Raw genomic sequence first — 9,516 nt, forward strand, 5'->3', positions numbered from 1 at the left:
CCAGGCCTTCATATCTATCTGCCTCTTCTATGTAGTGCTACTCCAGAGAGACTTGTGGTTTGAACCATGCAGTGCTGGCAGCTCCCATGAGACTATGGGGACCCATGCAGCAGAGGATGCTGGTGCTTTAGGAAGTGGCAGCACTGCTTCTTCTGTCAGGGATGGGGAGGACAGGGCCAAGGATCCAGAAGGAGGGCACAGCATAAAGTCAATAGCAGTGGAACCAGAGCTGGATTACTTTGACAGGAGCTAATTAATCAATTAGCCCTGGAAACACTGAAAATTTAGGTACATTTCTGGGATAAGCTGCACAAGAAGGCCAATGGCAAAAGCCATACAAGGAAGGATAAAAAACAAATAAAATATTTTCAGAAAATAAACTGAAGAGCCCAGAATAAGCTGAATATAGCTGGAAGAGTGAGAGCAGAGAGCACATTTTGAGGAAAAGGAGAAGCAATGTTGTTCAAAGTGATAGCACTATTCTGTTACAAAAGGAATCTGAAATTTAGGACCTTCAGTCCAGGGCCCCTATTAATCGTGCTGCCTAAATGATAGATGTCCGTATGTCAACAATGTCAGGGAAACGTTATTTGATTTATATTCTGCCTTTCAGGCACTTCAAAGTGGATTAGATTCAGGTGTTGGTAGGTATCTCCCAGGCCGCAGAGGAATCATAACCTAATTTGTACCTAAGGCAATGGAGGATAAAGTCACTTGCCCGAGGTCACAAGGAGCAGCAGGATTTGAACTCTGGCTTTCCTGGTTTGCAGCCTGCTACAATAAAATGGGGGGGGGGGGGAACAGTCTGTGAATGAGGGACGTGGAAGAGGCAGGGAAAAAGTGAATGGAGGGAGGGAAAGGGATAGGAGGATGTTTGGGGGCGGGGGAGGACGAGTGTGAGTGAAGACAGCATAAGACGCTGCTCTCTTACTTTAGCACAGAATGTCTCAAGGCAGTCGGTCACTTTTTCAGTTTTATAAAATAAAGAGTAAAGAATCCAATCCACGTTCCCTGAATTTGTTGCCCTATGCCTGTACTGATTTCCCATTTAGCAAAGAGGTGCTCGTGGGTGACAGTCAGGCCAATGCAAAACCGTGCGCTCCGGCCAGGCCCTGGCTCAACATGCAATTGGATGCGGGTTTTGGACGCACATCCCTAACCCCCAATGCAAAACGGGGGTAAGCGCATAGCTAATCGCACTCATCACATGTAAATTCATGTTAATGAGGCTATTACCTATTACACCCCACCCCCATGCAAAAAAAAAAAATGTGCACCTGCCCCGCATATTTTTACTCTCAAGAATTAACGCCTACCTCGGAGCAGGCTTTAATTCTTGAGGAGCCCCAAAAGTTTACAGAAAAGCAGAAAAAAACATTTTCTGTAGCTCCTCTGACTTAAGATCATGGTGATATTAAGTCAAAGGAACCAAACAAGAACCATTTAAAAATAAAAAAAAAAGTGTACTGGACGACAGGTTAGGGAAAGGGCTGCTCAATTTTACGAGCATCCATTTTTTTTAACCTGCGCACATCCACGGGTTAGGACAATGGATGCTCGTTAATTGAGTGTCCGTTTTCCTAACCAGCTGACAGTCACCTTTCCTGGGCACCAGATGCCGAGGCAGTGCTAGGGATGCAAAGTTTTCCCTGGCGCCTCCTTTTTGTTGCAGCAGTCCATTTAAATATTAAATCTGGCACCGGCGAGAGGTGGATCAGTGCCCGTTAGGAGAGCGAACGCTCAACCATGAGTGCCCGTTTAGTGAATGCCGATATTGCGTCAGCCTGAGCGAAATGCACTCAAGTGATTAAAACAAATGCCTGTTTCCAGATAAACTCTTCAGCCTCCCATCCTTCTTTCTTATCAAAGCAGCCGCCAGTCACGCCATACGTCCTCAGGCTAGCAGCTCTTTGGAGCGGGACTGCAGTCCTATTTCTAATACAAATTTATTTAGCATACACCTTTCCCAAGGTTCAGGCAACACTATAGCAAAATTTAGGAAAAAAGAGTCGGGGGGGGGGGGGGGGGGGGGGGGGGGGGGGGGGGGGGGGAAGAGCAAGCTCAATCAAAATTGGCCATTTAATCTACATCTTGTTCTCTCCCCACACTGAAAATGGACTTAAGCAGGGCTATCATGGTGAAATGAGGTAAATGCCCTTCCAAAAGACAAAATTAGTAAAATAAAAAAAAAAGCATGGGATAAACACTGTGGATCCCTAATGGCTAGCGGTGGAAGTTAATAGTACAGGGGGGGGGGGGGGGGAGATAACCAGCATGGAGCGGCAGCTACTACCCCTAACAGAAGGCATGGGGATTACTACCCTTAACCAATGAGCTTACATGATTGGCACAACTGCAGCATTTCTCTCCACTTCGATGGCAAGGGGTAAAAAAGGGGAATTGAATTCAGACAACTAATGCTGGGCCCTGACTTTTACAGAACGGGGTACCGATACACAGACATTAAGGAAAAAGTGCAAGACTGCTTCTACAGCCAAGTCCAAAAGCAAAAAGCACGTTCAAGCCACATTGTCTGAATCATCATCAAGAAGGCTGCTCACCCTGTAAAAATGTTGCTAGCAGTAATTTTGTTACGGGTTTGACAGTTGCTTGGTTTTGATTGTTTATTACTGCCCTTAACATTGTGTTGCTTACCCCAAAGCCTTAGAGTGGCAGTTACTAGCCTAAGAAACTTGCTGGGCAGACAACAGCTTATTTGGTCTTTTTCAGATGTCATTACTATGTTAAAATATCACTAAGTACTTGCCAGTTACTTTCTCACAATGGCTCCCAATAGCTGTATCTTAGGGTAGTAATTTTATAACAGCCCTCATTTGTGCAAGCAAAAGGTTGCAGGTACTTTTTACATCCAGATTTCACACACATTTTCAAAGGGAAAGCACACATGGTGTTTCCCTTTAATAATTATCCCATAACAATTACCTGCACACATTTCCATCTGCTAATGCACGAGGGTAGATTTTCTAAGAAATGTTACCAACATTGGTTCGGATTTCCAAAACAAACCCCAGCCCTTGGGAAGTTTCTGCTTAGTGCAAGTCAATCACACATACAGCAACCCTCTGTGCATATGTTTTTGTGCAATTTTTTAAAAAGCCCATTTTCATAGGGACAACACTACTTTACTCAAAGAAGTGAAAAGCCCCTGCTGAAGATGTAAAACAATGACAAATGTTAGAGAAATGTAATTCCACTCTTTCACAAAAGTATTGTGGTGGCCATATTTGTCCATTTGCAATGCAGAGGAATAAGGGAGATACCATGAAGAAGCAGGATAGAAATCATTTGAAATAAATACTTTAGTAGATTACCTCAGTACATCAGTAACTGGGCTGATCTCTGGTATAGAAGTAGTATATTCGTGAAATGTAAAAAGTGTTTTAGCTTTATATTTAAAAAGAAAAATATGGAGTGAGCTATAGTTAATGTTTTTAAAACAGAAATGGAACTAAGTTTAACTAGTATATAAAAATAAGTATTGCATATTTCAAATTTTCCCCTGAAAATAAAAAGACCGCAGAAATAAAAAAAATAAAATAAAAAAAAACCTTTTTATCCCATCACTTTAAAACTTCTGGAGGATTTATATCTCCGTGCAGAAAATAAGTTCCACATTATCACAATGTGCCATGTCTGCTCAGAAAATGCTCACAGGCAAACAACGCAGCAAGATCTTCTCATGTTCTCAGAGTCCAAGAAACTCTACTGCTCAGCATTCTCTCTTTCCAGATCTCTCTAGTTTTAATCAGGCATGGGGGAAGTGCTGCATAGGAAAATTAGTTCTTACCTGTTAATTTTCGTTCCTGTAGTACCACAGATCAGGCAAGACCATGGGATGAGCCTCCTTTCCAGCAGGTGGAGACAGACTAAAACTGAAAAGGGTGTCCTACATGAGGACAGAGACTATCCTATACCCCTTCAGTATAACCATTGTCAAAGCAGAAAACAACAAAACCAGAATAGGATCAAGCAATTAACCAGAAAGCTCAAATGAGTAACTGCAGAACAATGTAAGAAACATGGTATGACTAAGCGCTCTTGCATATACTTGGTGCTTGAACAACCAAGGCTTCCGGTGTTATTGCTCAGCATTCTTACAAAGAAAGTAGTATCAAAATCTGAGAATCTGCAAGAACAAGCTTCGAGAGGACAGAAAAGAAAGACAAACAGGGAAGGGCATCTGGACTGATCCGTGGTACTACAGGAATGAAAATTAACAGGCAAGAACTCATTTTCCTTTCCCTGTATGTACCCAGATCAGTCCAGACCATGGGATGTACCAAAGCTTCCCTATCGCGGGTGGGACTGAGACAGTCCCGCTCGAAGCACTTGCCGCCCAAAGGAACCAAAAATCGGCGCTTGCACATCCAGACGGTAGTGTCGAGCAAAAGTATGAAGGGACGACCATGTGGCAGCCCTGCAAATCTTTTGCGGAGAGACCGAGTGGCTCTCTGCCCAGGAAGTAGCTTGAGAACGTAGCGAATGAGCCTTTAGGCCCTCCGGAATCACCCAACCTTGCCAGAGATAGGCCGAGGAAATGGCCTCCTTCAACCATCGTGCAATAGCGGTCTTAGAAGCCGGTTTGCCCCGATTGGGACCACTCCAGAGGACAAAAAGATGGTCCGAGACCGGAAAGTCATTGGTGACCTGAAGATACCCGAGTAGAACTCGCTTGACATCCAGTTTACGAAGATCGCCTCCAGTGGTACCTGTAATCTCATTTATTAAAATTTATTAAGCACCTAACACTGATATACACACATAATAAAAACAAAATTAACAAAATACAAACAATAGATTTGGTTTCACAGAAACTAAATAGCAAAATACCATAAGTTAATGGTAATTACATGTCATAATAATATCCAAGTACCATGAACAATAAAGTTTTTAGACATCATAGCATGTTCTCCAAAAAGAGAATCTCCACGTAATAGCACATCTATATTCACATCCTCTGGAGAGAAAGCTGGAAGCTCTACCGACTGGTTGACAAGGAAGGTGGAGACAACCTTCGGCAAGAAAGGAGGCACAGTCTTGAGGGAAACACCTGAATCAGAGAAGTGCAAAAAGGGTTCCCGACAGGACAACGCTTGAATCTCGGAAATCTACCGAGCGGAGGAGATAGAAAAAAGGACCTTATGCTCAAGGCGGTTTTCCTTGAACGTAGCATCACAGAGGGCCCAGAGGACCAGATTGAGACTCACGACGGGCAAGTATGGCGAGCAGGACGACGCAGGTGTTTTGACTCCCTTCAGGAACTGAACCACATCCAGGTGGCCTGCTAAGTAATGACCCTCGACCTGACCAGGAGAGAGCAGAGAATGGAAACGTGCACGTGCAGGGAATTGAAGGAAAGGCCATTGGAGAGACCCTTCTGTAGAAAAGAAAGAACCAAGGAGACTGGGGCGGAGCGTGCAGAGACACCTGACTCCTCACAAATGGTCTCAAAAGACCTTTCAAATGCGCACATAGGCTAGAGAAGTCGACTGCTTCTGGGCTCACAGCAAGGTGGAGATAACCTCCTCCCTATAGCCCTTACGCTTCAGGGGTTGCCATTCAAAAGCAAATCGGCCTGGTTGAAAAATACGAGCCCCTGCCGGAGCAGACGAGGAAGATGGCCTAACAGAAGAGGTCTGTCCTTCACCAGGTTGACAAGATCCACGAACCATGGCCTGCGAGGCCATTTGGGTGCTACGAGAACCATGGGTCCTCTGTGGAGTTCTATTCTCCTGAGAACTTTGCCCACCAGGGGCCACAGAAGAATGTCCGTGGGCCAGGGGAGAGCCAGAGCATCCATGCCCTCTGAGCCATGTTCCCTCCAGCGGCTGAAGAACAGATTGGCCTTGGCATTGCGCAGGGGCGCCATGATGTCCAGGTGAGGGGGACCCCACCTGTCGACAATCAGAGCCATGGCTGCTTCCGAGAATTCCCACTCTCCCGGATCAAGCAATTGGCGACTGAGAAAAATCGGCCTGAACATTCTCCTTGCTCGCGATGTTAGAGGCCACCAGGCAATCCAGGTGATGTTCTGCCCAGGCAACTGCGGGTGCCCCCCTGACAATTGATGTAAGCCACGGTGGTGGAGTTGTCTGACCGCTTTGCCGCATATCAGGGGCAGGAACTCCTGCAGAGCCAGACGCACCGCCCGAGCCTCCAACCAATTGATGTGCCAGCGAGTCTGAGTCGGCAACCAGATCCCCTGGGTGGATTGGGACAGGCAGACTGCACCCCAGCCTGAGAGACTGGCATCCGTAGTTACTATCGTCCACTGTGGAACTTGAAGGGGCATTCCCCGGAGAAGACGAGGAAGCGAAAGCCACCACTGCAAGGCGGTGACAGTAGAGTCCAAAAGCGGGAGGACGATGTGAAATTGTTCCGACACCGGTTGCCAACAGGATAGCAAAGCTTTCTGTAATGGTCGCATATGAGCAAAGGCCCAGGGAACTAGGTCAATGGTGGAAGCCATGGACCCTAAGACCTGCAGGTAGTCCCAGGCCGTTGGGAGAGGTAGTGAGAGAAGATTCCAAATCTGGCCAATCAACTTGAGGGCCTGCGCACGAGGTAAGAAGACCTTGCCCACTCGAGTGTCGAAGTGGGCTCCCAGGAACTCTAACTCCTGGGAGGGCTGAAGATTGCTCTTGGAAAAATTCACTATCCACCCGAGGGATGCGAGGAGAGCTAATACCCGATCCACTGCCTGTCGGCAAAGAACCTCCGACTTGGCCCCGACAAGCCAGTCGTCCAGATAGGGCTGGACTAGGATTCCTTCCCGGCGAAGGTCCTCCGCCACCACCACGACCTTGGTGAAGGTGTGGTTGCGAGGCCAAAAGGCAGCGCCCGAAACTGGAAATCCCGGTTGAGGATGTGGAAGCGAAGATATTTCTGGTATTCGCGGTGAATTGGAATATGGAAGTACGCCTCTGTCAAATCGAGTGAGGTGAGGAAATCTTCAGGGCTAACTGCCGCGATGACTGCTCACAAGGTTTCCATGTGAAAATGTGGGACCTTGAGGGCCCGGTTGACCCTCTTGAGGTCTAAGATTGGTCGAAAAGCCCCATCCTTCTTGGGGACCACAAAATAGATAGAATACTGGCCTGCGCTGAGCTCCGCTTTCGGGACCAGAACAACTGCGCCCAGACCCAAAAGTCTGGTGAGGGTTTGCTCTACCGCCTCCCGCTTGAGCCGACTGCAGGGGGAGAATACAAAGAGCTATGGTAGATCGCGAACAAGTTTGAAGGCGTAACAGTCTCGGAGAATGTCGAGGACCCACTGGTCCAACGTGCATTTTGACCCATTCCTCGAAGAAAAGGGAGAGGTGGCCGCCCAGAAAAGGGACAGAGGAATGGGTTGACTGAACTTCATTGTGTGGCAGGCTTAGGGGTGGAGTGCAAGGACTGGCCCTCGCAAAAGGAACGATGCCCCCGAAAGGGCTGTGACCAAGATTGAGTCCGAGAAGAATAACCCCTAGAGGAGCCCCCTTGTCCGCGGGGCGTATACCTCCTCTGTCCCCGGACGCGAGGGAGTAAAGGAGCTTGATTGTTTCGGACAGTCCTCCAGAAACTTATGAACCTTGTTTTCCCCCAAGGAATCAATAAGCTTCTCAAGGTCCTCTCCAAAGAGCAACTTACCTTTGAAGGGCAATGCGCCTAGCCGCGCCTTGGAGGCCGGGTCAGTCGAGGCCATCGCCTGGATGCAGAGGTCGTAGACCGCATCAGCTCCATATGCGATGACGGCTTCCAGACGTTCAGCCTGCTCCGCCTCTGCAGAAGGGAGGTCCTGGGTGCCGAGTAATTGTTGAACCCACCTGAGACCTGCCCGCTGCATGAGACTGCTGCAATAGTCGCCCAGACCCCCAGAGCCAGGACTTAAAAAATACGTTTCACATGGGCCTCGAGCTTGCGGTCCTGTCCATCCTTCAGAGCCATCGATCCCATCACAGGTATAATGCTGTGCTTGGTGACTGCAGAGACCAAAGGAGTCCATGGTGGGAATTTTCGACACGTCCAAGCATTCCTCTGGGAGGGGGTAGAGCTTATCCATAGCCCGCCCCACCCGGAGTCCCGCTTTGGGAGCCTCCCATTCACGCAAGAGGAGAAACCTGTGCATGGGATGAAAAGGAAAGGCGCTTGCCGGAGCCCTGAGTCCCAACAGGACCAGGTCCATATTCTTGGGCAAAGAGGCTGTAAGGGTAACTGCAGGGGGCCCCTCCAGCCCCAATTCCTGGAGGACAAAGGGGATGAGGGGCTCCTGCTGGAACATGAAGAGAAGCCTGGGATTGTCCCCCTCCGGGGGGGGAGGGGCAGGGACAGGGGCCACCCCCGGAACTACCCGCACCAACCCCGAAGGCTCCGTGGCTGGGCAAGCAGGCAACGACATGGGGTGTGGAAATTTAGCCAGGGGGTGGGATGACCTTCCTCCTCCAAGCTAGCCAGATAAGATTTCTGCAGGTGGACGACAAAATCAGATGAAAAACGAGTACTGGATTTCCTAAGGGGGGGGGGGGGGGGGGAACGCGCAAAAATCCGGCTCCCCTGCTCCAGGCAGCTCCGAATCCCAGCAGGCACCCAGCAGGCAGGCTGAGCCGAGCCCCTCGTGCGATAGGCACGATGAGGGCTGCCCACAAGCAAGGCAGGCTGCTGGCCGCGGCATCCGCGCTGAAGAAAAAAAAAAAAGCTAAAAATAGCCTTGATTGGCAGCCCGCCAGCAGGAGCGGAGGCAGGGGAGTGAAGCCTGTTCGCTCCTGCCTGTCTGGCTGCCGGTTCGATCCCAGGTAATGGCCAAAGAATAAAAATTACTAATTTTAGAATTTATCAATTATTAATTTATTTATGTTTTAACTCAGACTGAGCACACAATGGAGCCCTATGCTCCCTAGGCAGCCAGAGGGGGGAGACGAAAGACTGGACCACCAGCCTCGGTCCCCACACCTGGAAGCAATCACGGACTCAGGCTATGCACTGCACAAGGGGTGAAGCCCCCTGAGTCCACCAGGAGCCGGGACCGTCTCCTGCACAGAAAAAAAGAAATTTTTTTTTTTTTTTTTACACAGAAGAAATCCAATCAAGATCCCTAAGGAAGAAGTACTTGCTTGATCCAGAAGAAAGTAAAGAAGGCTGACTAGCCTAAATCAGGAGACCGAAGGGTGAGCTGATCCACCTGCTTGAGGCAGACAACTACTGAAGGGTTACAGGATGGGCTCTGTCCTCATATAGGGCACCTCTGCAGTTTTAGTCTGTCTCCACTTGCTGGAAAGGAGGCTCAACCCAAGGTCTGGACTGATCCAGGTACGTACAGGGAATTTGCATTTAGCCTCAGCATTGTCGGCACAACTACACTCTACCTTTTTGCACATCATTCATTAAGCATACAGCTAGTCCCAAACTTCTGCTGATATTAGAATCACATGTGGAAGAACATTTACATTTTCATTTTTATCTTCAGCTAAAAGTGCTAGGCTCTAAAACACAAGCCCTAGAACCTGTTTTATCTTTG

The sequence above is a fragment of the Rhinatrema bivittatum genome, chromosome 10, assembly GCF_901001135.1.
Source record: "Rhinatrema bivittatum chromosome 10, aRhiBiv1.1, whole genome shotgun sequence".
Taxonomy (NCBI): domain Eukaryota; kingdom Metazoa; phylum Chordata; class Amphibia; order Gymnophiona; family Rhinatrematidae; genus Rhinatrema; species Rhinatrema bivittatum.